This window comes from Mustela lutreola, chromosome 18, assembly GCF_030435805.1.
Source record: "Mustela lutreola isolate mMusLut2 chromosome 18, mMusLut2.pri, whole genome shotgun sequence".
NCBI lineage: Eukaryota > Metazoa > Chordata > Mammalia > Carnivora > Mustelidae > Mustela > Mustela lutreola.
This window is the reverse complement of record NC_081307.1, coordinates 8741932-8755821: the sequence shown is the minus strand read 5'-3', so window position 1 is coordinate 8755821 and position 13890 is coordinate 8741932. Positions and strand designations below refer to the sequence as shown.

Sequence of the window (13890 nt, the reverse complement as noted above, 5' to 3'; positions counted from 1 at the left end):
CTTTTTTTTTTTTTTTTTTTTTTTGGTCTGGCAAAACCTTTCACAGACTGACAATATATATTATTCCTATTATCTTTTGCTTTAGTCAGTTTCAAAAAAGTACTCCCCACCCAAGCCCTGTTTCTATTGTATTTTCCTCAGGTCTTTGAAGAAGAAAAAAGCAACGCAGAATAAAACTCCAGAGTCTATTTCAGCAGGGTCATGGAGTTGAATATGAATGAATACTCATATTCACTGAATATGAATAGGCAGAAGGACTTCTTGCCTAAACGTTCTCAACTGCAGCCTGTCCGATCCCTACTGTGTGAGAGCACTGAATCAGATCAGACATGGGAGGAATCACTTATTTCAAACCTTGATTGAATGGATCACACTGTCTGATATACACCAGCGTCAGCCAGGACAATTTCCTGAACCTCTGCTACAACAAAATCACTGCGCTATACACACCCAAAAAATACAAACATGCACTCTTCTCTCTGTCTTTCTCTCTCTCTCTCCACTGTCTCTTTCTGTCCCATGTCCTCTGCCCACAGACCAGTTGTTCCCGGTGAAAGGCTGCCAGATCATATCTCATAAGCACCTGGGGAGCCCGCCTGAGGTTCCCAAAGTCTAAGAATAATGTGGTTTCCCAAGAGGAAGAAAACACCATCCTCCCTCCTCCCCCGCTCCCAGCCACCAGACTCCCCACTCCCAGCAGGCAAACACAAACCAGACTGCCCCAAGAAAACAACTCCCCTAAGATGACAACATTTTCAATTTGCAATCTGATTTTTTTTCCTTTAATATGTGTGTTGTGTGCTTTTCCCTTTGTCAAAAGAGCACAAGCCTTTCATTTTGCCTTTTATTTGTCTTGCTGCCGGTAGAGTGAAAATGTATTGGCTTTTCAGTTAGTGATTACACATCATCACATACCCAATTTATAACACCATGCCCCAAAGAACAGATGTAATAAAGCAAGGGCAGGAAGTAGCAACCTTATAAAACAGAGCTGCCGACTCAAAGGTCTTTGCATGTGTGCAGGAAAGAAAACAGTGCCGGCTCCATGCCTGGGAACTTGTATTTTGCAAATGATCACAGATGTTATGGACACAGGTCCAGAGAGTGGGTGAGACAGGAAGAGAAGAAATCAGGAGATCCAGTTTCCTGGCCCAGGGACAAAGACTATAGCCCCAGTGCTCTGCGGGGGAGAACAGTGCTAACTTCACAATCATCCACCCCAGTGAAACCAAACTGTCCAGGACCAGCCTCCCGAGGTTAAGGAATCTGTGGCTGGGAGGCCAGTCCACCTTGCTAATGGTTTGGAGTTTTATTCCGTTGTTCCAGGAGAGTCCACGGGCTTAGGATCTTGAATGGGACCTTTTGATAGGCACATGCTGGTGAGACCTCCCTTGGGGTGCTTCTCAAAGACCCCCCCAGACTGCAGGAAGAATCTACCTCAAAGACCCCAGTTAATACTTCCTTGGTTTCGCGGCCTATCATTTGTGTCTAATTTGGTTTCTTGATGAAGATAATTAACTAAATATATAGCTATATGTAATTTATTTTCCTGACTGGAGTAAATCAGGAAGGGCCCTCGCTTTTGGCCCAGCAGACGAGGTCCCTCCGCCTGAGGCTAAGGAGACTCACTCACCTTGGCGCCATTTTATCAGTGGCCTCTTCCCTTCACTCCGGGTGGTCTCAGACCTCACCTGCAGAGCAAGGTGTGGCATCCGATCTTCATCTAGGCCCAGACTTGTCTGATGGAGGCAATTAGCCCTCAGGCCCAGAAGTCTGGTTCCCTACTGGAAACCGGGCACCAGCCTCCCTGGACACTAAGTCAGAGGAGACCACAGACGCCAGCACCCTCCATGCCTGCACACACTCAGTTCTCTTCCTTCCTGGTCACCTCCAGAGTGAGCACCCCCATCTTTTATCTCTGCCAGAGTCTGAGCCATTCCCCAACCCCTCTGAGTTTGGGGTTCCCTGGGCCCCTCTGTTTCTCCATTCCTCATCCCTCCTCCTTCCCTCCTTTCTCAGGAGACGGGGGAAGTCCTCATGTTCTCCCTCTCTAAGGCTTAGTCACATACAGTCACACACACCCAGACACTCACAAATGCACACACACACATTCACACCCACACCCATGCCCGTGCACACTCATACTCCCAGGCTCATTCACATAGACACACGCACTTCCCACATTCACACTCATGCCCACTCACACACCACACAGTCACTGATTCACATATAATCACACATAGAGCAGCCTTTTCCAACTGCTCCATGCACGCTGATCTCAGAATTGAAACTCTGTACCACACTGTCTACTTCATTATTTTATAAATGTTTTCTGTGTGGCAGTCACATATACCTTCCCCTAACTCTGTCCTGAAACTCCATGAAGGCAAGCCAAAGCCATATACTTCCTCCATCCCTCCCTCACCCCACAGCTTTTAGAAGCGACCTAGACTTAAGGCATAAAGTTCAGCAAATCAAATTTTTTAGATCACTGAGCTGAGAGAGGTCTCAGAGATCACCACATTTCCTGTTTTTCCCACTCCAAACTAGATACAGGGATGGATGGATAGACAGATGGATAGATACATGGATGGATGGATGGATGGATGGATGGATGGATGCATTCATGGGTGGATGGATGGGTGGATGGGTGGACGGATGGATAGATGAATGGATGGTGGATGGATGGAAAGATGAATGGATGGGTGGATGGGTAGACAGATGAATGGATGGGTGGATGGGTGGATGGATGGACAGATGAATGGATGGGTGGATGGGTGGATGGATGGATAGATGAATGGATGGGTGGATGGGTGGACGGATGGATAGATGAATGGATGGGTGGACGGATAGACAGATGAATGGATGGGTGGATGGGTGGACGGATGGATAGATGAATGGATGGGTGGACAGATAGATGAATGGATGGGTGGATGGGTGGATGGGTGGACGGATGGATAGATGAATGGATGGGTGGATGGATAGACAGATGAATAGATGGGTGGATGGGTGGATGGATGGATAGATGAATGGATGGGTGGATGGATGGGTACATGGATGAATAGGTGCATTTGCTGACTGATGCATTTGCTGACTGGCAGGATTGGAACAGCTATTTATGGATTGCAGGGTCATGCTAGAGTTGCTACCCTGTCCTTGGCGTTTGGGTGGGGTCCTGGGCTCTAGGGCCCTTCCTTGGATACCCTATTCTGGCCCCAGCCAGAAGAAGTCACTGAAGTCACAGTAAGAATTCTGACCTGGTCTCAGACCAGCCTGGATTCCATGGCCACCTCTGTCACTCCCTTTGTGACCACTAGCAAGTTCCTCTAAACCTCAGTTCTCTTCAGCATGAATTGGGAATATTAATAGGATCTATTTCATTGATCTGCTGTGGGCTTTAAAAGAAATAAAGAGGGAAGAGCATTCCACACAAGGCCTGGCACATAGGAGAGACCCAATACACAACCGTTACCTGATGATTACCATCAGAGTTCCAAATAAAAAGGAAGAGTGGTTTTGAGTCCTGGAGCTGCGGTCAGTTACCCGTGACTATCCCCTTACCCCTGTTAGCTGGTTGCCTTGCTTTGTTTGGGGACTGGTGAAATGAAGATGATAAAATCTGCTTCACTGGGCTCTTGTAAAAGGTAAATAAAATTTCAACTGTGCCACACCTATTAGTTCTCCACAGCATGTGCATCTAGCGTAGGAGGTACTGAGTCAAGGTAGTAGCTGGCTTCATCTGTAAAGCAGTGGCGCTTGTCCAGGTGGTTTCTGAAGTTCCCGCCAGCTGTTGCTGCTGCCTCTGTCCCCTGTTGTCTTTCCCCTGCCCCTGTTCCACTGAAACCCAGCCAGGCCATTCCAGGACCAAATCCTCAAAAATGCCCTCCCTGGCCAGAATTGCTGAAGACAAGCTTCCTCTCTCTCTGAGATCTCAAAATGTTTTTAAAGTTTATTACCACTCACTTCTCCCACATTTTTACAAACCAGATCCCAGCTTGGCCATGTAATTGCAGAGCTGAAGTTCCATCCTCTACCACAACCTGGAGAAATGGCCATTTTGGTCTTCAACACATCCTGAAGAATGTAGGTGGAACTGTGCCAAGGATCTGATGGACGGCCCCAGCCATGGGTGAAATGGGGAGGGGTGGTCGAAGAGGCCCTTAACTGCAAAGGGTTCCAATGCCCTCATCCATAGAGGGCAGGAGCTTGGGATTTGAGAACCAGGAATCGATGTCGGAGGAAAATTCCAGAACAGACTCACTTCACACTTTGAGAATCGGAGTAAAGATCTTATTCATTTGTGTTTTAATTTTAAGCCTCATTTTGATTATAAAAGTAATCATAGAAAATGCCAAAGGGCAAAAGCAAATATAACTAGTGTAACTAGTATGTGTGTATGTGTGTGTGTGTGTGTGTGTGTGTGAGAGAGAGAGAGAGAGAGAGACTACTGTTAACAGTTCCCACTCGTTTATTTTAACATAGCTGAGATCCACCTGTATAAAATATTTTACATCTGTTTTCCAGTTAATGTTACATATTATTATACAATTAATTTCCCATATCATTAGAAGCTCCATTAATGACATCACCTTTAATGAATCCATAAATACTCCCTCATTTGGAAACCACGACTTTATTTAACCATTCTACTCTTGGCCATTTAGGTTGTAACCACTTTTAAACCCAAACAACCTCTGAAGCACCTTGAGGTCCACTGTCCCAGCCCAGAGGTGAAGGATCTATAGCCTAGGGGCCTCAGGTGCCTCTGTCCCCTCCCCTGCTTCATGGTGGGGGCTGTGCTGTAATTACAGGATGAAGACCAAGAAGCTGCTTCCCTTCCACCTCTTTGCCCGGTTTTCCTGAATTAACATTTTAATGACTAAAGAGCAGTACTGTGATTCTCACGTACATAATTCTAGTCAATAAGATAGGTGATCTGAATTGTAGGGGAATCAATTTTTACTAGAATTCTATAAAGTTTATTGAATGAAATACAACCCATAAATCTTTTCTTTTTTGTCTTACCTTTGATCGGGACTATCTTAGTCCCAAACTCTTGATTGCAAGGATCAGAAACCACTCAAACGAGCTCAAATGAAAGATTGGGGTTATTGCAAGGGTACGCAGAGGTCCTGAAGGAAACCAGGAAGTATTGAGTCAAGCCTCAAGAAGGTCAGGAAGCAGGGATTTGCTCTCCAGCTCTCTTTAATCACCCATGATTTCTCTGCTCTTCTCTGCTCCCTCCAGCCCCCTCCAGGGCCCCCTCCCTGACTGGCTGCTCTGAGTCCCAGTTCCTTATACGCTCAGCAAGTGGTCACCTCCATGTGACCTTTCAGCACACATGCCCAGCACCAGCTCACGACATCCTTCTGATCCCTGGTTCAGATTCCCCAAAGGGGGAATCATACTGGCTGAGAAGCACATCATGTCCGGATCCACATAAGCCATTGATTGTTCTCTAACCAGCCCATAGTCAGGCTACTCCTGGCTCCCAATCAGCAGTGGTGGGGAAAGCAGGATCACATGAACCCGACTCACTCAGCAAGGCGTTGGGAGGACCATAGATCCCCTGAAAGGGAATCTGAGCCAATAATAAGCTCCTGTGTCTAGGAGCACCTGGGTGGCTCAGTGGGTTAAAGCCTCTGCCTTTGGCTCAGGTCATGATCCCAGAGCCCTGGGATCGAGCCCCGAATCGGATTCTCTGCTCAGCAGGGAGCCCGCTTCCTCCTCTCTCTCTGTCTGCCTCTCTGCCTACTTGTGATCTTTGTCTGTCAAATAAATAAATAAAATCTTCAAAAAAAAAAAAAGAAGAAGAAGAAGCTCCCGTGTCTAATTCCTAGACCAAAGACCATACACTGAGTCAGAGATTTTATTTCCACAGAGGTTCTAGAAACACAGTCTTCTGGAAAGTGCCAACTAAGGCTCTCTCTTCCCATAATCAGGCCAAAACAAATAACATGGTCCCTGGAAATCATAAGCCCTAGGAACCCTTAAGTGAGTCCCTGATTCCAGTCATGAGCCTTGATCCACCAGTACTTTCTGCAAATCAACCAGGACCTATCTTAATCTTCAAGCTCAAGGGTGCTCTGCAAGCACCTTGGGATTGGACTGAGGGTGTCCAGACAGGCATGCTGCTACCTCGAGTCTTCCCCGGGATACTCATCTCACACCCCAACACAGAAAAAGGCATGAACAATAAAATTGTTGATATATTCAACTATGTTAAAATTAAAAACTTCTGTCCGTGATAATATAATAGAGAGTTAAAATGCAAGCTACAGAGTAGGAGGAAGGCACATACAATAAATATATCTAACAATATACTGCAGTTAAAATATAAGAAGAACTCTTGCAGATTTTTCTAAGTGCGACAGAAAAATGACCAAAAGACTTAAACAAGAACTTTATGAAAGAGGATTTTTAAATGGCTTAGGAGTGTACAGAAATGTGCTTCACCTCAGCAGCCACCAGGGAAATGAGAACAAGAAAACACCGTGAGACTGCGCTGTGCTTCATCAGAAGAGCAAAACGAAACAACCGCGGGGACCAAGTGTGGGAAGACGGCAGAGGCGGAAGCTGGCGCACTGGTGCTGAGAGAGGAAGTTAAGGCACCCATCACGTAAAGCTCCGTGATGATACCTATGAAAGCAGAGCCACATACTTTCTATAGGACTTGGCAATTCCACCCTTAGGTGTATGCTAGACAGAGATCCAGGCAACAGAACTCCAGGTGGAAGTGCCAAAAACTAGAAATGACCGAAATCTCCATCAGCAACTGGTGGACACACTTGGGCTATAATCGTACCGTGAAATAGTATATAGCAATGCAAACAGATCCGCTACGATGACGGGCAGCAACAGGGATGACTCTCACAAGCCGAACAAGCCAGACACCAGAAAGTACATGTCGTATGATTTCACTTCCTAAAGTACAACAACAGGCAAAACTCATCTATGGTGTTAGGAGACGGGATCGTGGTCCTTTTGGAGGAGGAGGCTGGGGAGTGGCAGAGAAAGGGCAAAGAGTGGATTCTGAGCATCTGGGGATACCATAATTCCTCATCTGGGTGGTAGTTACATGAGTGGGTTCATGTTGGCAGAGTTCAAGGAGCTCTATGCTTACACTCTGGGCAGTCTTATGAATGGATATTATGCATCAATTTTTTGAATATTCATTGTTTACAAAGGTAATTACTGTACAATGTGATACACATAACTGTCCCCAAATAGTATCATCTCCCATACATGTATATGACTCCTGTGGACCAGAGAGGTAAAGTAATTTCCACAAAGTCACACAGGTCATTAGTGGTGTGCAAGGCCACCCAGACTTTAAGACTCCAAGGTCAATAGTCTTTCTATGACACTCCATTTCCCACTATATAGCAAAGCCTCAACCCCACCCCCTTTCCGGGCAAGACTGATGAAACATGCCTCCCACCTCACAGAAAGAAGAAACAATTGATATTCAAGACATCCTTTGAGTGGTGAACTAACCTTGATGTAATGACAGCTCTCTAGCGGGCATTAGCCAAACTCAACACTCAATCTTTTTGCCTTGCGTATATAAGTCATTCCTGCAGCAACACCTCATCAAGAAGGTCCCAAACCCAGGCGGCCCCCCTTCCAACAGCCTGCCCAGACAGCTGCTGGGTTGCTGACCTCATGTCTGATGATGGCGGCCGGGACACAGCCCAGGACTGCTCTTCCCAGAGCCTCTGTCGCTTTAAGGATCGGTTAGGTTCAACTTAAAACAAAAATAAAAGGAGAAAAGAGAGAGAAAAAATGTAAAACTGCAAAGAATCAAAAAAGGACAAAGCATTCACTCACTGGGTTGCTCCCGGACTCCATGCTCCTCTTGAGTTTGTCGTGTCTCGTGGGGAAAAAAGAACAGAAAGCTTTGTCCCAAGAAGAGCTTAATATCACGGAATTTATTGCAGTTGAAAGAAACTTTTAAATTCATCTTCTAAGAGCAGAGAATGATAAAGACGACACATGGAGAGCATTTTACAGGTTCTGAAGACTCTTCACGTGTCTCTCTTGATTCTCTAGGCAGTCCTTTCAGGAAAGGTGTTATTCACCACCACCACCACCACCACCACCCCCACCGAGAGAATAAAAACCCGGGCCATTTGCCCAATGGCTAAGTGGTCTCCTCCTGGTATTGGTCTCGGGTTGGCTGAGTCCAAATCCCAGGCTCTTTCCACCCCACCACACTCCACACCATAAACCATGTCCTGCTCAGTGGAAACACCTGCAATGTGTCATCACTGCTTCTCGAGAAGCCTTGGAGCGAGAGAGCAATAGGGTTCCGAGACACCCAACAGAGGGACACATTAGCCCACATCTGGCTGTTTCCATACTGAACATCGGTGGCTTTTTGCAGAGCGCCCGTGTATCCATAACGCGCTGCGCTTGGACAGAGTGTCCCTTGGTCCACCCTCTGAGTCAGTAAGGTTTAACCCCTTCAGGGGACTGACCCAGTTTGGTGGCCCCCCTGCTCTGCATTAAGAACATTGCTAAGTGATTGGAGAGCGAGTGGGATCTGCATAAAGAATGTAACCCTCACATCCCTTGTTATTTCTCTCAGTAGACGCAAATGCTGTTCCCAGAATGCCAATATCCACAGCTACTAAAGGCCCCACCATGCTCCCGGGCTGACTCCCGTGAAGCCACAGGGCATGCCAGTTGGAAAGCATGTCCCAGAACATGGGCAGTGAGCACACACACGCCACAGGTCCAGGATGAAGTCCTGTCCAGGAAAGGGATGGGAAGGTCCCATGAGTTCCCCACCGCTCCCCCAGAACACCTCAGAGCCCTGCCAAGGAGAAGCCGACTAAGTAGTGTCTCAGACCAGAAAATTCTCTGCCCAGGTTTCTCCCAGCAACAGAAAAGCAAAACCACCAGGAGCCCGTGAAGAATTCCCTCCCCCTCCCCCACCCCATCACCACGCACCCTCCAGTGGCAGGAGCCCGCCCTGGGACAAGGGAGGCCTACGGGGAATTTATAATATGTGGTGTGTGGATCAATGCAAAAAGCAATTGCTTTTTAACAGTGGACTTTCTTGTTCCCAGTCTAGCCCTAAACAACAACTAAGGTGAAAGACACTGCCATTTACATGGTTGAAGAAGGGGAACTCCAAACACTCTACCTTGTGTTTCAAAGCCAGCTGCTGTCAAGGACATCCCGTTTTCAGGATTACCTTTTGTGGCACACATGGTCTGACCGCCCAGGACCAGCTCTCTTCGTGGGGCAAATTGGAGACAGGCAATGTTTTTTGTTTTTTGTTTTTTAAATATGTTATTTATTTGACAGAGAGACATTTGACTGAGCCACCCAGGCGCCCCAAGGCAATGTTTTCAATATCGCTGCTACTGGGCTGTCCGCACAACTCTGAAAAGTCTGCCCACAGAGTCCGTTGGCTGGGCATGGCCGGCTGGCTGGGGTTGGCCAGGCCAGGAGCCAAACCCCAAGTAGCCACTCACAGCCTTTCCCGCGCCGAGTTTCCTGGAGTTCTGATTGCGTCCCAGAGGCCCCGACCCTTCCGGGATGGAGCATGAACTCACCCAGCAGCCCTGGGCATGCCACGGACTTGGCAGGCAAGGCCCCGTTGAACTAGTGGGCCTGCTCCCGTGGTCAGGAGAACCGGGAAAGGCTGGCTTTCAAAGGAGCCAAACCACGGAGCTTGGGTTCCAACCCTTTGAAAGTCCTCCCTATAGCAAGGTAACCGTGGGCTGGTGATTCCACTGCCTGCTTCTGCCTCTGCAATCAAAAAGAAGAAAAATCCAGACCTGGGAAAGTAGTTGCTGTGAGCTAGAGTCCAGCCCAGAACGGCAGACACGCAGCCGTCTGTCTGGAGCAGGTGTTGATGTTTATTGACTGTCTGCAGACGGGGGCTACATCAGGGGCTCTGGGGGCAACCGACCATCAGCCTCAAAGGAAGGCCCAGAAATACCACGTTACCTGTGCTGAACATTCTTCAAACCCTAGCCTGTGCCAGGGCTTCAGCCTAAACCTCACAGTCCTACCAGACACAGCACAAATCCATCAGCCAACAGAAACACGAACCACCATCCAGCAGGGGTCCCCTGGTCCGGGGTTCTCAAGCAGAGGTGTGCCATACCCTCCTGGGGCCATTTGGAAATTTGGGGAGCAGAGTCTGGGTTGAGGGATGCGACTGGCATTTAGAGAGAAAGCAGCAGGGATGTGAACCCTCCAGCAATGCAGGAGACAGTACCGCGCTGAGAATTGTCTTGCCCGTAGTGCCGACACCTGCCCTCGCTCAGCCCAAATTCACAGCCTTGTCTCCCTGAAATAAACATCACAGCCTCACACAGTGCCCTGCAGTGGTGGGGCGGGGCGGGGGGGGGGGGGGGGGACTCAATGGCAGTCATAGAGAGGTTGTTTCCTCGGGTGTGGTGCCCATGGTCAGCATCCCATCTGTGCATGTGGATAAGCACCTGCTCTTCCTTCACAGGCTTGTCACGAGGGGTCAGTGAGCTAATGTGTTTACAGGGCTGTGCTCGATAAGGAAAGCAATGTTCACTATTTAGGAACTGTTAGCCCAAGAATCTGGATCTGAACTTGTCGGTAGCAGACACAGTGGGGTCAAGTGGAATGAAGATTGATTGAATTCTAGAAAAATCTATCAAACCCCAGATCTACTTTTTTACCTGTAATGTCTTGGGCCAATCAGTTAGGCCAATCCAACTCTTCAGAGCTCCGTCCTTTTGCACCTGAGAATGTTCCTGAACATTCCTGAAATTAGGAACCGAGAGTGATTTGCCTGCTGTAAGGAGCAGTACAAAGTATCCCCCACACATGTCATCTACGGAGAAGCCTACACAGCTAGACAATCATCCCCATAGGTCGGTGTTTTCTTCTTCACTTAGGATGACATCATTTCCTCCGTGATTAAAAGTAATCAATGCAAAAACATACAGAAAGATGTTCCAGCTCACTAATAATAAAAGATGCATATTAAAATATCAAGAGACCATTTTTCATATAACACGTTGGCAAAGATTCAAAAGGCAAATGAGGCTCAGTGTTGGTGAGGGAAACAGTCTTCTTATATATAAACACTGTGGGTGGAAATATTAATTGATACAATATTTCTAGAAGACAATATGGCAAGACATACCAAAAATTATATGTATGTATGCATATATATATACACACACCCATATATATATATAAAGGAAATAATTTAGTACTTACAAAATACTGTACAAAAATGTTTATTGCAACTTTCCTTCCAATGGATAAAAATTAGGAATGGCCTGAATGTTCTTTAACTGGAGTTCGGTTAAATAAATAATGCCACATCTATTTATTGGAATATAGGCAGTCATTACCAAACATAAAATAGAGCTATATGCAATCTCATGGAAAGATGTGTAGATGAGATCACTAAGTGGTAAATGGCCAATTATTGGACAGTAGTAACTATGGTACATCCCCATTGTGGTGCCAAAAAAAAAATTATGACTACATTTCACATATCTGAAAGAAAACACACTAGATTCATTGGTTACCTAGGTGCTGGGGACAGAAAAGATTTTCAATTTATATCTGGAGGTGCATTATATCTAGAGGTATATTCTACCCAAATGCCAAGCAGTCAAAGGGTTAAAATTCAGGCCAAACCCTACACATAATTTTATGTTACAGCTTTATCCCAATTTTGATTAAGACTGCCATGAAATTTCAAGGGCTCTCATGGAATGCAGAAAGCCTATTTCTGGCCCATCAGCTTAGAGGGATGTCTGCTAACCCGTCACTTGACCATTTTTGTCACTGAGGAGACGGTCACTTTCAACTGAGGTAGATGAAAAGCAAAATGCTTCGAAGAGAGCATCTTACTTTTCTCTTTTTCTTCGTTCTTCTCGTACTCTCTGCTATGTCTGCATCAAGGATCGTGGATCACAGATGCTCTCCGTGTTTTGGCGTGTTTCCTCCTTTTGAACGTTAAGGTGGTAAAGCGGCCGTCCTATCCCTTGTTCATCCTCACAAAACACGCTGCCTTCTCAGATCAGGCTTTTTCTGGAGAGATTCGTGGCTTCAAGAAAAATAAACATTTCCAGTTAAAGCTGTTCTGAAAGGTTGTTTTGTGTAATGTCATGAATGGTATTACAACAAATAATTCCAAAAAATGAGACTTAAAGACAATCTAATTTTCTTTATCAACTGCTATCACAAATTACCCTAGACTTATACAACAAACATTTCTTTCTCACGGTTCTAGAGGCTGAAGACCAAGAGCGAGGTGCCAGCAGATCTTGGGTCTTAGAAGGTCCCTCTTTTGGTTTGCAGACAGCAACCCCCCCTTGCAGTGTCCTCACTCAGCACCAAGAGAGAACTGGGGTGCTCATCCCAACATGAGGCCCCAACCTGGTGACCCCACGGACCTCCCAAAAGCCTCACCTCTAAATACCACCACACTGGGGGTCATGGTCTCTGTGTATAAATTTGGGGGGGGGTGGAATGCAAACATTCAGGTCATAACACTAACTGATTTTTTTGTCTTGTTATTTTGTACATTTTCATAAAATTGCTGGTTCCTCAAAGGATATAAGAATATAATGTTTGTTTGTTTGTTTTCCCCCAAATCATCTAGCTAGCCTATTGTCTCCTACCCTGCACAGGAAGGGTCAGCTCTTCCCCTATTTATTTAACTATTGGAAAGTTTATAAATTCGTGCATACAATTAACAACTTTCATTTTCATGGTTACCGTAGCACTTGGCTCTTACGATAATAAATGCACATTTGTACTTCAACTGATCGATAATATTTCAACATAAAAAGCGCAAAAGGGATTCCCACTCCAGGTTGCATCTAGAGGGCTTGCCTCTCTTGCAAAACAAGAGCATCACTATTAATAAATATGAATGCCATGCCTTGTTCCTAGCACCACTGTTGTTGGGTTTAGAGACAACGCAATCCCCCAACCGCTGATCACACACAGGGTCGGGGATGCCAGAAATGACTTTCTACTATCGGGCCTCCAAAGGCCAAGTCCAAAGCTGACACCAAATATCAGATTTGGACCAAATACCAAGGCCAGAGTTAGCCTTGAGCATATCTCAAACTTATTCTTATATTCATCTTATATTCATCAAATACTTACAAGAAGCAAGTATTTGTTTTATGATTGAACAGACATTTTTCTTAAAATCAATGAGTTCCCCATCCCTGGGGAAGAAGATATGGGTAGGTAGCAATATTGGATTGAACCTCCCAATAGTTCCCAAACTTTTTGAATAGTGGTTGTTGTTTGATTGTTATTTGGTTGTGTAGACGATCTCGGGGCTTGCGGCCTCCCCTGAGATCACCAGCGCTCAGAAGTTCCTCATGGGGACAGCTCTCTGCCCATCTCCACTGTCCCTCACTCCCAGGTGCTGCAGGGGCAGCTAGCTCGGCCAGACCGGACGATGTCTAGCTCCTGTGCCAAACTTTCTAGGACTTCTCTCGCTGACAGGGTAGAGCCTAATCCTTAAGGAGACAGTGAGCATCTCCCAAAAGATGGCCCCACCCTACGTTTCACAGGCCCCCTTCCCTCACCAACGATGCTCCCAGCACCCTGGACTCTGTTCCTCCCATTACCTTCCCCTCAGTGTTGTCCCCGGTGAACTTTACTTGTCCTTCATGATCTTGAGTCAACATCACCCCATTCACAAGGTCCTCTTCCACCCTGTTCCAGCAGAATTCATCTGTCCTCACAGCCAACATGAACAGAGGGCCCACCCCACTCTTCTGCAGATTCCTGAAAACAGGGACCACATCATGGCCACCTTCAAGACTCAGCCTCCTGCACATTTGTAGCAAATACATCCTTCCAGCAAGCGGAAGGATCTCAGCAAATGTGGAAAGAAAGAATGAATGAATA

The 13890-nt window shown here is 46.4% G+C and overlaps 1 long non-coding RNA gene across 1 annotated transcript in view; it reads right to left on the bottom strand.

The window, feature by feature from the left end:
• Positions 1–9273: 9273 nt before the first annotated feature.
• The window catches only part of LOC131820552 (uncharacterized), a 40309-nt gene continuing 35692 nt past the window's right edge, over positions 9274–13890 (bottom strand). Inside the window, exons 3-5 of the long non-coding RNA XR_009349689.1 lie at positions 11866–12061; positions 10674–10758; positions 9274–9762 (exon numbers count right to left, since the gene is read on the bottom strand). This is a non-coding gene — a long non-coding RNA (uncharacterized LOC131820552). The remainder of the gene's footprint in view (positions 9763–10673; positions 10759–11865; positions 12062–13890) is intronic.